Source organism: Euprymna scolopes, chromosome 7 (genome assembly GCF_053919585.1).
Source record: "Euprymna scolopes isolate OS-2025 chromosome 7, ASM5391958v1, whole genome shotgun sequence".
Classification (NCBI taxonomy): Eukaryota; Metazoa; Mollusca; class Cephalopoda; order Sepiida; family Sepiolidae; genus Euprymna; species Euprymna scolopes.
In genome coordinates, this window is record NC_136488.1 from 55,752,167 (window position 1) to 55,768,735 (window position 16,569).

Here is a 16,569-nt window from a genome sequence, read left to right on the forward strand (position 1 = left end):
AAGACCATCGTGCCATACCCTGTCAAAAGCCTTAGATATATCAAGGGCCACCGCTCTACCCTCCCCTGTTTTATCCAATGAACGGTATATACGTTCAGAAACTACAGTTAAGATATCTGCTGTTGAACGGGCTTGCCTGAATCACGTCCCCATTCAACTACGGTCTGGATAGTATGTTTTAAGGAGTCAAACCATTGTCTTGGATTTGTGCATACCCTTCATGCATGTTATAGAGCGTTGTATCATCAGCAAATATGTCAATCTCCGACTCACTATAATCGGGGAGGTCATTGGTGAATATACGGAATAATAGTGGTCACAAGATCGATCTCTGATGCACTCCCGAATTGATTTTATGCTGCTTGGATGAACGCCCATCAATGACAACTTTGATAGTCCTATTGTATAAGACGATTGTACTTATATTTAATATTTTCCCCGTTTTAATTATATGATGTAATTTTCATTAGCAGCTCGTTATACCAGACTTTGTCAAGGGCCCTCTGACATATCAAGGGCTACAGCCCTGGTTTCACCCTCTTTATCTCGTGCATCGTATATGCGTTCAGGGATAACTGTTTAAATATGAGCAGTAGAATGACATGCCCTTAATCCATACTATTGGCCACAAAAAAGAATAGCTTAAAGAAGTGTTGGACTAGTGCTTGATTGATTAGCGTCTCACATATGTTAGCAAAGAGAGAGGGGAGACGGATATAGCGATAGTTGAGAGGGTCGGTCTTTTCAACAAAATTCTTGTACACGGGTACCACCGACACCATATCCTGTTAGGGATCAGAATTCAACAAGGCATTTGTTGTAGAGTTTGGAACGTAAGGGGCGAGATCATCTGAATATTTCTTAATTAGTATAGCAAGTAAGTTTTTTATGATATCGCAGACATGAGAAAGGGTTATGTTTAGTCACCTGTCCGCAAGGACCCGTGGCGAAGTGGTTTGAGAACTGGGAAAAAATCAATTGTAAAAGTGATATTATGCTGAAGGTTGAAGGTTCAATCCTCAGTGTGGGCGACCAAAATATACATTTGCGAATTACTTAGGACGTCTATCAAGCCATGGCTGACGGAACAAGAGTATTCTACCACCGTAAATAAATAAAGGGTTCCGCTCGAAATTCCGTCCGAATTCCCGAGTTCGACAAGATACACCCGAAGAAAGTCGGAGGTTATATTGACCGAAACTTTGTGAAAATCACACTCAAGATGGAAACAGTAGACCGATGAATCATAATACAAATAACCAATCCTCATCTCAAAAATTCAGAAACGTCACGCTGCAGTCTTTTGGAGCATTTGGCTTTGGACGAGAATATAATGAGGAACACAGTATCCTTTCTTTGGAATACAAGAGACTTTTTAACGACTTCCAGGGTGTGTTTTTTTTCTTTCGTATTAATCTGGTCCGGAGTGGAGATATTTTTCCTCGAAGAATGATAGAGTCGTCTTCCTTGCTTCGCTTATCTCGATATGTTCAATGAGGAACATACAACTCTTTCATCTAAAAACATGCCAATCCCTCTAGTAAAGCCTATGTTTCTAAACAAATAGCAGCAATTAATAAATTTATAATTGATGTAAAATTAAAAGCTTACATATATCTTCATATCAGTCTAAGGCAATCCCAAGACAACACTTATCCAGTAAGGGCCCACTCCTAGTAACCTAGCACACCCTCCCACTGCTGAATAGTACTGTCATGTTGAAACATCAGGAAAGAATGACACGCCACCATTACTGTTTAAAATCAACCTGTTTCCGAAGCAGCTGAATCAACAATAAAAAAATAAAATTCAAGAAACCCAACACGCCCCTAAACGCAATAATTAATACGATAAATCGCTTAGCGTATATACTTAAAAATAAAACAGCACTTTTTGTGCTAGCTGATAAACAAAAAACAACTATTACAAAATCGATTACCAACCATATAAAGATCTAATATACACTGAACTAAATAAACCACATAAAGTGATACCAATTAACTCAGGAAATATCATTAACCCAAAGATTTTCTTTGAAAGACCATAAACGAAATTTTAGAATAAACAGATCTATGAGACTAATTAGCCCATCCATATCAGACCTGGAGGAAAAAGTAAAAATATGCTAGAAAGAATCATACCTAATATAAACAGAAAATAAGCTTTTCACTATAGCAATCCTCAGGCCGTGTTATATATTGGTTCCTAAATATAAAAAGCAAATCAAACTTATGCTTCATACGTTTTGACATAGAAAACTATTACCAAACAATCTCCCTCATACTATTAAACTTGCAAAAAAAAAAAAAATCCACACCTCTCCGAATTAGAATTTTAGACTAATATTACTTGTAAGAACATAAAAACATAATACAATTCGATAAAGAACTCTGGACAAGAAACGCCCACGGATTACCATGATATAGTGATAAGGATCGGACTCTGTTCTGGTAACTGATTACTCGGACCCTTCTTATTAAATGAACTTAAATATAGAATTAATAACAGCGATTAACAAGGAGGCTTATAAATTTATGACGCTCTATTTGTAACTAGAGCGATACCCATGCAAAATCAATAGAATTTTTGGTAACTATGGTCTTAACATTTTAATAGAAAAACAAAAGCATTTAAAATTTCTTAGACTTAACTTTCCACCTAAATAAAGAATCATACCGTCTTTACCATAAGTACAATTCATCACTACACTATGTCCATAAATCGTTACTCTCCCCTGATTTGTCATTAAAGCAATCCCTCTATCAGTTTACATTAGAATCCGCTCTGTCAACCATAATTTATTTGACGAAAACTCCAACCATTACAACAATGCACTAACGAACACACGGGTATAATAACGAATTCAATCACCATAGAAAAACAACAAATACTTCTCCCCCAACAAATGAAATAAAGAAGAACATTTCGTCCAGCACATAATTCAATAACTGCGTTAAAAGCAATATCGCTAAGGAATTTATTAAAAGAACAGAAGACTCATTTACGCACTCTGGCAAATAAAGTACGCTCCTAAATAAAAGCTCCATGAAAATATATTTATCTTTGCCTTAAAGAAAGTTCCACCTACTAGATTTCTTCCTGTTTATCGAACTTTCATTTTGTTTTATATATATTTATACATTTTTAATACTTTCAAGTATTTTCACTTCTTCCCTTCAGTAGCTTGACTCCTCAAATCCCTATATCTCTGCCGTGTTTATATTCATTTTTCTCCGTAGTTTATTCTTTTAATTAATTAATTGGCTTTTTTATTTTATTTTTATTCATCTTTCTCATACTTTATGTTTGACAATCTATCATTACTTCATAATCCTTATATGTTTACATCCATCTACGTTGGTATTGGCACCATTATACTCCCCTTCAGTTTATCTCTAGTTTACACTATTAAAACCATGGTACTGTCACACTATGACAGCGATTCACAATAATACCTGCACTAGCACTCATAATAACTTATATATCGTTTGAGCATTGTTATTATCTACGGCGCCCCATCTAAAAAATATACAAACATAACATAAACTTCTAATATTATCCAATCTCTATCAACATCTACAACATATATACAAATCGGTTTAATTGAACAGCTTCTTTCAACAAAACTATCACATATTCACACTGTGCGTTTAAGAACACACGCTATCCACATGCATTTAACTTACTCGAAAAAGTTATGTATATATATATATATATATATATATATATATATATATATATATATATATTGTAATTTATAAAATATATATGGCGATTAAGCTACACTGAATATTCGGCGTTTCATCCACTCTAGGATTCCTCAGGCTTATATTTTATAAATTACTAACTAGCTTTACCTACGTATTGAGCACTTTTGAAGTAAATACTTAAAGGTTACGCATAAATCTATACTTTCGTATATTAATTGTATGTGAGTAAATGAATATATATATATATATATATACACCCATTATATAATACAACCCTCTTCTTGTATCACAGAAACCACTTGTAGCTACATCAAACAGCCTCAATGATATATTTCACTCCTAATGGCACTATCAATAGATGTCGTATCCCTATTATGTTACTGAGCATATTTACTCTTTTGATTAGAAGCATTATGTTTCAAAATGCTATGACATAAAGAGTCCTCTCTTACCCAGCATCCCTTAATAAATGTACATGCTGTTGAAAAATTAATAAATCTATATATATAATATATAGTTTTATACCTTTCCTTACCTTTCTTGTTTACCTCTAAATCGGCTCCAATACAATTTTGTTGAGCTATAAAGAATCGATTATATTATTTTTATTTAAATTCCATATATACCTTAACACTAAGAACTTAATAGAAACACCCTTCTTAATAGTTATGGTAAATTTATACTAGAATTTAAAAAAAACTATTTTATTTATGCTCAATTAGATGTGGTTTATGCATTAATAAAAATGTCATTTGCCTTTTGTTGCACTTTTTAAGCTTTTAAATAATTATAAATTTTGTCGTTTTAAAAAACTATTATCATATTGATTATAATTTTTTGACAGAACAACTAAAGTTAATTGCATGGAAAACATTAAAAGAAAAATGCAAAATTATCCAATTATGTCAATACATTTTGGCATATTGTGTAAATATATTTTGAAAAAGTTATTATTAAGTAAAAGTATATGAAATTTATTGAATTTTAACAGAGAAAACATGGATTGAAAATGTGTATATCCATAAATTATCAATACATATTATTATGAAAAGGATGATAGAATGTATGCTAATTGGCAAATGGAAATCAACTATATAATCCAGAATCAACTAGGTATACATAACTTATGTCATTATAAAATGTATTCATGTACATTCAACATAATTTATGTATACTATTTAAATTTAATGAAATACAACTTTTTTCTCATTATAATTATTAAAATAAAACACTAATCGTTTTTATGACAATATATTAATAATTCGCTGATATGTTTTAGCAATGTTGTTTATTTTATTTTGCACAGAAAAAATAATCTAATGATCATATTTTTCCGACGACAACATTTATTGATAGTTTAATGATTTCAGCTTTTTCTCACGGGTTAAAATTTTTCTTCCAATGTTTTTTTATGCAATTAATGTTATTTTGTCTGTCAAAAAATTATAATCAATATAATAATCGTTTTTTATAATGAGAAAACTTTTAAATATTTAAAATCTAATAAAGTGCTACAAAATGCCATTTACATATTAGTGCATGAGGCACATCTGATTGGGTGTAAATAAAGTATATTTTTTAATTCTAGTATCTTTCTTTTTAAAGATTAATATAAAGTTTTTGGTAAAACAATTTTCCGGGTAAATATTTTGTTGGATATTTTTCTGTTGAGGCAGAAATTTTTTTTCAAGAAATATCCCCTTTTTAAAATTATATTTATCAACAATATTAACAACAACAGAAATAATAGAATGATATTTCTTAAGTCATAAAACATGCTCAGGATAACATGAAATCTATCATCCTACAATGTAATATTTGTTTTTTTATTAATAATACAAGAAGTTTTCTTTGTTTGTTTCGTAATGAAACACAATATATTAAATAATAAAGTATTCTTTAATAAATATATTGTTTTGTTTTTCGTGTCGTCACTCCATTCCATTCAGTTGCGTTACATAATACAGCGTATCCACTTTCGATAGTTTGATTTTTGCACACATATTTTAGACATTACTTTAAAAAATATACATTTTTTCTATGGGGGGGGCTATTTTCAAAACTATATCCACTTCCGTATTTTCTGTAAATTTCTATTTGTGAGCGATTATCGAGATTTCCAGGACGTGATACTCCCATGTCGAACATTTTTGTTCTAAAGTAACATTCGACACTACTTTGTTTTAAAACTAAATGAACGTTTTAAAATAAGTTGAACCATTAAAAACTTCCAAAGCTAGTTAGAAAATGAAACTTAGAAAATCGATTTTATATATTTTAAAACAACAGTAAACAAGTAAATATATATATATATATATATATATATATATATTATGAGGCCGTAGTCTTTTTAAAAACAATTCCACCTTCAAAAACTGCCCTAAAATGTTTCGAGTCGATATATAATCAATAATGGAGAGTTTTCCTAGCTATCAAAACTGGACGGGTTTTCCTAACTCTAACGCTGCATCCAATTTATAATCAAGTCTAAGTATAATTTTTGTTAAGTTTAACTATTTAAATTTAATACGGCCAGTGAGGAAAATTTCGTTTCATCTGTAGCTAAATTTAATTATTTATTATTATTATTAGCAGCAAAGTTTTATATCTGTTCTGAGACTACACCCCACCTTTTCTAGTGGAGGAGGACTCCTTGTTGACTTGTTTTTCTTACTAAATAAACATTTTAAAATAAGTTAAGCCACTAACAACTTAGCACAGCAGGTAGATAAATCGAGTTTTTACCTGAATAAACGTTTTCAAATAAGTTGAATCGCTAGCAACTTTTCCAGATAGGTAGAAAACAAACACTGAGAAATCGATTTTATCTTTTTTTAAAACAACAGTAATTCACTAAAATAGTTTTTAAAATATTATAAGGGTAGTCTCTTTTAAAAACAATATCCCATTCAAGAATAGCCATACAATATGCGATAGTTTTTATTATAATGGAGATCATAATTATCCTTATTCGAAAGGGATTCATTAAATTTTTGGCGAAAAAATTAAAAAAAATGTTTTTCACGCAGTACACATTGCTTCAGTATTTAATAGTAGTCTGCAAGTAACATTTTGTTTAGCCGAGCACTTACTAGCTCGACTAATTAATGTAGTATATCACCTCAAAGCGTACCAACAGCAAAAGCAACGGCCCTCCTTTTAACAAATATTTTCACATTTGAGCGCAGACTGATATTGTCATAATTTATTGGCAATTATTTTGCAGCCCACAAAGTAACCAGTCGACTTATCCACCTGCAATATCATCTAGCCGTTCTCTGCTCATGCGGGCTTATCTGCAGTTAACTAGTGTCAGAGTTGTTTATTATTTCAGAAAAACGTACACTGCTAGAATTTTGCATTTAATAGTGTGCAATATAACACATGCCTTGGTGGCTGAATTCTGACTTGGCTATTTGCATTTCTCTGTACCCCTTACTTCCTTTTTAAAATAACTCCTGTTGCAACATCTGCTATTCGCATGAACTTAAAAAAAATGCAAGCCATTCAATGTTTAAAATATCATGTATCATTTTATATAAACATGATAATTAAGTTTACATGCAATGGTAACAAAGACACATATTTTCCTCATAAGCGTAGTATTTTAACGGTGAGATAAAAAGTGCAATTATATTGTCTTTATCACTTATGTATACTGTAACTTTATCTGGCAAACATTGAAAATGTGGACATAAAATACTTAATACGAAACCCACAAAAGTACGCGAAAAAAAAAACAAATAAAGTTAGATGAACGTTCGTATTTACATGTTAAGTTTTTTTTAAAGTCTCTTGTAGTTTGCTCAATATATTTCTCGTTCAGAATCAGTAAAGGTTAGCAATGCAGGAAACCTATTTACAGAAATATCATTTTTTATGGTTTCAAGATAACATGAATACGCCAAGGAAAAATGAAAACCTAAAAAAATATCACGTTTAACATTAAGGAATCTTTCGGAAAATAATGTTTCTTCATTTCTACTAATAAAAATACGACAATGAAAAGTGAATGTTTGTTTCCTCTCATGTAAGAGAGCCGTTGCTGCAATGAATACCAACAGGCCGACTTTCCCCATTTATATATATATATATATATATATATATATATATATATATATATATATATATATATATATATATATATATATTAATGTAAGGTTAGGAAAATTGAACGTAGTACAATATTTTTCTTAAACCACATGCCACTATAATGCAACTTTTCAGAAAATGCGTATTTGTTGAGCTTAATATATTCAATTAATAAAATGTGCTTAAACTTGTTACATCTAATAGGGCTAGAGAACCACACCTTTTCTCTCTAATGCCCTCTCTCCGTTGTGACTCTATGTATATACACAGATTAAAAAGGGAGAACGACAATATAAAACTATATAGTAATGTATATAAATTTGATCGTTTATCCAATAGGGGGATTACCTCGATTTAGAGTACGATACATATACCGTTTATGGCTGAGTATTTATAAGCCTTACGTTTTTCCTCAGAAAAGGAGAAAATCGCATGGAATCATACTAAAAATGTAACGTCTTCCCACAGCAACTACTTTTTATATCCCCCATATATAGGTGTTACTAGATAAAACTGTTAGGATAACATAGGTGGCATGTAAGCTTGCACGATATACTGGTTCTAGCCAATGTATGAACAGAAAATAAGACATATATCCACATGACTCGCCTGCTTGCATTCCACTTGCCCTCCTCTAACAACTTTATCTACTAAACCATAGTAGCGTCTAGCATTTCCAATGAATGAATTTAGAAACATATAAATAAAAATACCACTATGTTATCCACCCTACATTGTAACCTGCGCCTCAGTCTTAAAATCTCCACTCATTCGCATAAATAAACCGATCGTCAATCAAGCTCAATACGAGGGGGAATACGTTAGTGCGTTTAACGAATTTAAACGATTCAAATCGACTTTTTCAATAGATTCACCGATTTTATTTAATTCATCTCTCGCCTGAAAACGGCTAATGGAAGTCGAAAACGTCTCCAGCTATTTCACACTCGAGTAGATCTTTAGAACATTGGCCTGCCTAAGAAAATTAAATGGGTTGCAAGAGAAACAAACAGGAAGTATTCGTTATTCGTGCTGTTCAATATATATATATATATATATATATATATATATATATATATATATATATATATATATAATACTGTTTCGTTCTATCATAACACATCAGTGTGGGTAGACTATCACATTTCCCTAGCTGGAGATTGAACCTACAACCATCGCATTGATAGTTGGCAGTTGTAACCTCTGGCCCGTGAGACGGTGTTCGCAGATGTCCTCATCAAATGTCCATAAAGTAAACACTCTCCCACTGCTTTTACAATGCCCGGGCTGCTTGTTTATTTACAAACAAACATCGATCATCGCTCTATGTTTTCCCTTTTCATTCAGTTAAACTATTTTCATGTATTTACAAATGTCGAATTCGTGTTGTATATTTTATGTATGTGAAGAACATATCGTTTTACCTACCCGTTTCAAGCATATGAACGGTTTTCGGAATTATGTATATTACTGAAAGCGACGGATGCCAGATAACTGATTGGATTTAGTAAGAATTTAATAGCCTCATAAACGTTGCGATGTTCAACCGGAATAAACTTGTCTGGATTAACATTTACAATACAAATAGGTTTAACAGTCTGATGCCGATGGAAATGTATTCGATATTCACATTTCTCAAACACATTCTCAACATGTCAATGATGTTTGTCTTAAACTCAATTAAATCTGTTAGCAAATTTCGCCAAAACACTAAATCTTAAAATTGAATAAGATTTGCTCATGTTAATAGAATACATTATATACAGTATATATTTATTTTCTAAAATAGTTTTGTCAAGCTGAATATCGTTTCATTTATTCTTTGGTTATTAGAAATAATGTATCCGTCATGATTTATTCTTACATTACTTTTGCAAAACCTTATGTACTAAGAGGAGAAAACAGTCTGTTAGCCATATAATGTTCGTCAACATAAAGCTTTTTACAAAAAAACAATGAAGGGCATTTAATAAAGTGAGGTAGATCGAAATAAGAAGCAGTGCATACAAAAATATGGAATAGCATAATACATCGTTAATTATTGCATTACTACGATACACAGTAGATTAGGCGGATGGAGAAAGATGAGCGATAGAAAAATGACAAATACATTGCTGCGAAAATGATGCAGTTAACATAACAGGGGACCATAATGAGAAACATGGGATTAATAAGTGTATCAACGAGGAAATGATGAGAAAATGTAGGGATATCATAAACATAAAATAATGGTAGACATGTTAAAAGTGGCGATTATAATAGAATAATAGTATTCACTATTAGAAGGACGAGATGACGATATTTATGGAGCAATCTATAAGCAGATTATGGAAAAGGAGAAAGTGAAGAATATGACTACGCGTATAAGAGGTATCTTGTTTTCTTATTATATGTCACTTAATACTACATTATATTAGGCGTAATAATTACTGATGCGATACTTTTTCTGTAAAAATACTCAGATATGCCAAAATATTTCAACGATTGCATGGGAAGCTTTGAAAGCATTTAAATGTTTTTTCTCGGTATGTGTATTTCATGTGAAATATGTTGAATTGTATTTTACTTAACGACTGAATATCCATACACTAATATTAACTTCAACTATTTTATTTGTTATAGATTATCATTATTAATGTTTGTTTTGGCAGACGCTTCACGTTGCCAAAATATTTCCCAAGGTAAATGATGTTTTAACATGCTTAACTTGTGTTCTTATAATTTTTACAAAGAAAGATAGCCTTTAAATCCGATAAATAACGTACGCGCACGTTTAATTTTTTTATTTATAATTCTGAGAATTCGAAAGTGAGGAATGCTTTTTTTCTGTTCAACGTTTGAAGGTGCTAACACGATAAAACAAAGATAACCTAATTTAATCATACTGAGTTTTAAAACACGTTCACAATTCAACCGTCATACTTACAGATGTGTATTTTACTTATCTAGTAACTTACTAAACAGTTTCTAATAAACAATACAAAAACAAAAACAAAACTCAACCAAAGCAATAAAATGCAAGTGACAGAATAAGAACAGTCTGAAAGCTAAACAGCTACAAGAACGATTATAGTGGAAAAGAAAATATGAACCTCGCGAAAACTTTGGACATACCTGTGTGTGTATCTGCGTTATTTGTTAGTATATAAACCTAAAATTGTACAGAATTTTATATATACTAGTTCTTTTTTGCATTGTATGAAATAGACATCGTATTGTATTATATGTCATGCAGGTTTATAAACATCTCAACTCTGTACATATTCTTGTTATAAATATTTTTAATATTTTCCCCATGAATTCAGATTTTGATAATATTCAGCGAATGCGAAATCAACTGTGTGACGGTTTTTGTGTGAATTGTATATGTTCTCAGTACGGCTTTCATACACATAGAGATCTGGAACATAATATTTTTCAAACATTTCTCATTCAAAATGCGCCATGGAATATTTTATCGTTGTTTTATATTTAAAAAAAAACTCCACTAGATCTGCGCCTTTGTAATCTACAAAGTAATAACAAGTAACATTCGTGTTTGTGACATTTAATTCTTTTTAAATATGTATTTCAAATTTATATGACTGGATAGTTGTAGTTAGTTTTCTTCTATATGTTAAAGTTAGACCGATCGGAGGTTAGAGTTATGGAAATTATTATTATCATATATCATAATATATATATATATATATGTATGTATATATATATATAGGTGTGTGTGAGTATATATATATATATATATATATATATATATATATATAAAGATATAATGAAAGAGAATACTTTTATGCTTATACTAAATTAAAATTAACAATACACCAATGAGTAATGAAGTTTTTTTACAGCTTTTTCAGGCAATCATTTTACTATGTTATGCAGGGAATTATGTATTGTCAAAGATTATCCTCGGAAAACTATGCTTAACAAAATAATCAAAAACAGCGATTCATCAGTAAAACTTAAACTATAATAAAAAATTAGATGTACTGATTAAAATAACAAATAAGATGTACTGATTAAAAACATCGGTCGGTTGTTAATACATTGTACAGTACAGTACACATAATCATGGGCAAATAGTATTAAAATTGATCGTTGGGAATCATTGTGATAAAAAATAATAGTGAATTCGTAATAATTATAACTGCTACAAATTTTATTCATATTTGTTTACAAAAAAAAACCTACCAACTTATTAATTCAGAAACAAAATATTCAATTGACTAATGCGATCAAACTCTAATTTTAAAAAGTAGGTGGATAAATTCGTCATATCAAATCTCAAATTTTTTCCTTGTGTACATTTTTAGCGTAGAAAATGCATCATTCCAACATACGCCATACTATTTGATTGATTACTCCCTGTTTACTTTTCAGATCGCTATGAAATAAATTATTGAAGACAAATTTTAATGATAATGATGAAAATTGAACCTTTTATTGATTATCCCGGAAAGAAAACAGTTTATATTCTTTTGCGAAATGCCATTCAAATATAATAGAAGAATTAAACTTATAAAATCAAACATATGTATGCGTATTTATATATATATATATATATATATATATATATATATATATATACACATATATATAAGCAATACTTGAATTCATGCATGCATACGTGTGCGTTTGTATTTGCGTTGTACAGAGATGTGTCACAGACACTATCTAAAAATTGTCCATTCTGATATAAAAAATTTCAAAGATATACACGTGAAGTATGGTAGCGTCTCTAAACATATGACTAGAAAGCATAATATTGAGAAAACAATCGCGACAATTATAATAAATTTGGTAATTACTTAAATCGTATTTGCGAAGAAATTACAATGAAATTGTTACAGTGTACCAATCGTACTGTCTGGTATTTATGCGGAATTAAAATCTCTACTGGATTAGCATATCTATTCAAAAGAAGTGCAGGGTATTAATGTCATAGAAAAACGTTTTTATTACGGTATGCGAATATTTGTAACGCCTTAAGTAGTGCACCCGGAAAATAGAAGACTCAAGTAAATTATCTATTCCAAGCAGTGTCCAGGGAAATATTAATATTGCTTTGACAAATAAAAACGATCCAATTTTTAATTAAATTGTTGCGAGAATCATTTATCGTGCTTTTACCTATTTAAGAAAAATAACTGTAAAATAAATAAATAACTCGGAGCACATATATTGAGACTGAGTTCATAATACAGGGTGACCAAAAAAAAAACGGACTCCAACTCTAATTAGGCCAAGTTTCTTAGTGTGTTATCCGAATGAAATGAAACTTTGGTCATACCTAGTTTATTATCTTTAAAACATCACATCAAAACACTAGAGTCTTTATCCTTTTTTCTCCGTTGCCTGTAAAATGACCAGAAAAACAATTAAATGCCCTCAGGTTTTTTGTGGGTCACCCTGTATTCAGACAGAAAAAAACGGCTTACACGTGCAGAGGTAATTTAAATTTGACAAAGGAAAACTTCGCAATACCTGACTAAAAAACAAAATTCGAAATCTGTATTTGCACTCTTTATTATCGATTTCAAAGTTTTTTTTTTTACAGAAATAGTTGCATAGTTCGTTTTCATATTTTAACTGCTACGATTAATAAATTTGTCTCACGTTCAATACGGAAACATGTTCAAAATATTACATTAAAATAATCATATCGCATAGATGAAAGTTCCTCAGATAATACTTGTCATTTAATGTTTGAGTTAACTTGCAATATATCTTTAAAATATAACACTTTTTCAAGGACATGCTATTATTTTGATAATTCTGATAATTTTTTTGGGTAAGACTGAGAAGAAAAATTAAATTATTTCGACATTCATCCAAAACGTGTTTTTACAAAATACATGTTTATTCTATTGCTTGGAGTAAAAGTAAAAAAATCGCAATGAGATTCAAGAAAATCTAGGGATTTACTCCTGTGCAACATTGCTACACACATTACCTTTGACACGAACGTATTGAATCTTTTAGCATTCCTGGGCGCAAATAATATTATACTGAATATAGGAGAAATATCCTTTGATTTGTCCGAAAAATTTAAAAGTCCGACGCTTATAGAGAACAGTTACATACCGAAAACACTACCGCCATAGTATTTGTACAAAATAGCTACCAATCAGATACGCTAGTTTAATAAAACGTGGCCATCACTTTAAGTAATTGTTAATAATTGATTAGATAAAATTAATAAATAAAAGAAAACTGAACAAATGTAAAATTAAAAAACAAATAAAACTATATAAACATATAATTTATTATAACGATGAAACGTCTATTAAATAATAGTTGTATTGTATAAAAAGAAAAACGTCATTATCCTTGTCAAATTAGTTATCGACCCAACTAATTTAAAACAAATTACAATCAAATATTTAAAGGGAATATTTTATATTAATAATTAGAAACATTGAATAAAATATAAAATAACAATAAAAGAGTTATAGTTTACGCAATAATAAACTTAGATAAACTGTTAATAAACTGGAATTATGTATGATGATAAAATTTAAGTCAATCAAAAAATGTAATGAATGGAAATAAACTTCAATATGTTGTGTTTTTAGTTTAGAATTAAATGAATATATAGACGCATGTTCTATATATTACAATTATTAATATCTTACAAAATGTGCATAAATTATTTAGGAATTATAAAATTATAAGAAAATAGATAAATATTTTATATTAGAGTTTATAAAAATTAATAAAATTCTATTATTACAGGCATTTACATTTCATTGACTTTATTTGAAAATTCAAAATTGCTAATATAAGACAAAAATATAATTGCAACGATAGTCCCAGTCTTGTTATTTTGTAATTATAACCGTATGCATTTTATTATTTTTTAAAACATGTGTAGTAAAATTTCGTCTGTGGAGTTTAGCGCAGAATAATTTAACTGACTGATGAAATAATTAAATAAATAATTTGAAGCAAAGCTCAGGTGCTGTCAAGAACTATGAAGGTTATCGTATTTAAAATAATAGATTATAAACTGTGCATCATGAAATCTAGTATATAGATTTTTTTGATAAGTTATTAGTTATATGCTCTGAAAATAAATTGAGATTCATAAAATCCGGATGAGTATAAATAAATGATGAATTCAATTAGACAAATATTTTTACAGAAATATACATATATGCCCCCACACTCTCTGCTTGTGTTTCTACTTATCTTTCTTTGTTTTTTCTCATTTTCTTTTCATTTTTACTCTTACTTGAGTGGAGCTGAGGGCGCCATTGGTACTTGGTAAACTGAGTGCATAGGGTAAAATATGTGTGTGTGTTTGCGCGTACCTGTGTGCGGGAGTGTTGCTGTGAGTGTGTGTGTGTTTTCTTGTATTGGTTTGTAGAATGTGTGTTCTGTTTTATAGCATTAAAAAAAGTTATTTGTTCCCTAAGAAGGCAACTGTGTTGGTTAAGAAAGGGGAGGGGGACCAACTACTTGGAAATAAGGGTAGGGTTGTTTTCATTCAATTTTTATATTGATTTTTTGGATTCTTACATTTTAGCATTGTGATTTTTCGTTTCAGTCTTAGCCTGTTCGGGCATTCTTAATATTATGTGTGTTTATATAAAGAGGTGTATTTCTAATTATACGTAAGGGATTTTTAATGTTTCTATTTATTTGTCTCCCCATGTGGGTATGGCCAGATACGTCTTTCTCTCGGTGGAATTTCTTAACCCATTATATGTATGTATATATATATATATATATATATATATATATATATATATATATATATATATATATATATTGCATAATAACGTTGCCAGCAGACTGGTAACCCAGTGAGCCTGGCTAGTACCAGATGGGTGAGCATTTGAGAATTCTCGACACTGTATGGCGTCCGCTTATCTCGGCATTGTGCTCGGTTTTTCTGAACCCTCACTTGCCACTGATAAGAAATAATGTCGACTCAGGAGAGGTGTGTTTGTGATTGCGCAACTTTTGCCACAAAAATTACACGCGCAGGCACCCTTATCGTGGGTATCCCTAGTCTGTCAATACTGAAGAAAGCCTTTATATATATATATATATATATATATATATATATATGATACAGCTTATATGAAAGCACTTTGCCTTTATAGTAGATGTATCGTCTTAGAAAATCTCCAGTTACTATTAACTAGTTTACTGAAACATGCTCATGACTCTGATTCTGTAGTTACATATTACTGCTTATGTAAAATCAAATAATAAGTATATATATATATATATATATACTCATTATTTGTTTTTACAATATATATATATATATATATATATATATATATATATATATATATATATATATATATATATATATATATATATATATGGTAGTATGGGTGCCCGCCATTGCCCGGGTGTTTGGAGATGTGTGTCCAGCGAAAAGAAAATGCTAGTAGGAAGGCAGGCCCGAACCCGTACCGCGAAGGAGGAGATAATGGTGGAAAAGCCTGAGGTAGTTGCTGTTACGCCCATCCTGAGTTACAGTATACTTATAAAGGAGAGTTTAACTCGTCCATAGCTTTCCTTCATGTATTGCTAACAAAAATAATCGTCCAGTTACATTGCATAACTATACCGTAAATTTCCTTTCACAGGACAGTATAAATTCTGGAATTTATTTGCCCCCGAAAACGTAAGATATATATTTGCTAAAAATCACAGTTGGATGAGGAATTTAAAATAATTACTGATACCCTATCAAAAATGACACCGAACGTAAATGGTCACTAGGAATAAAGTGTGTTTCCTGCACGCA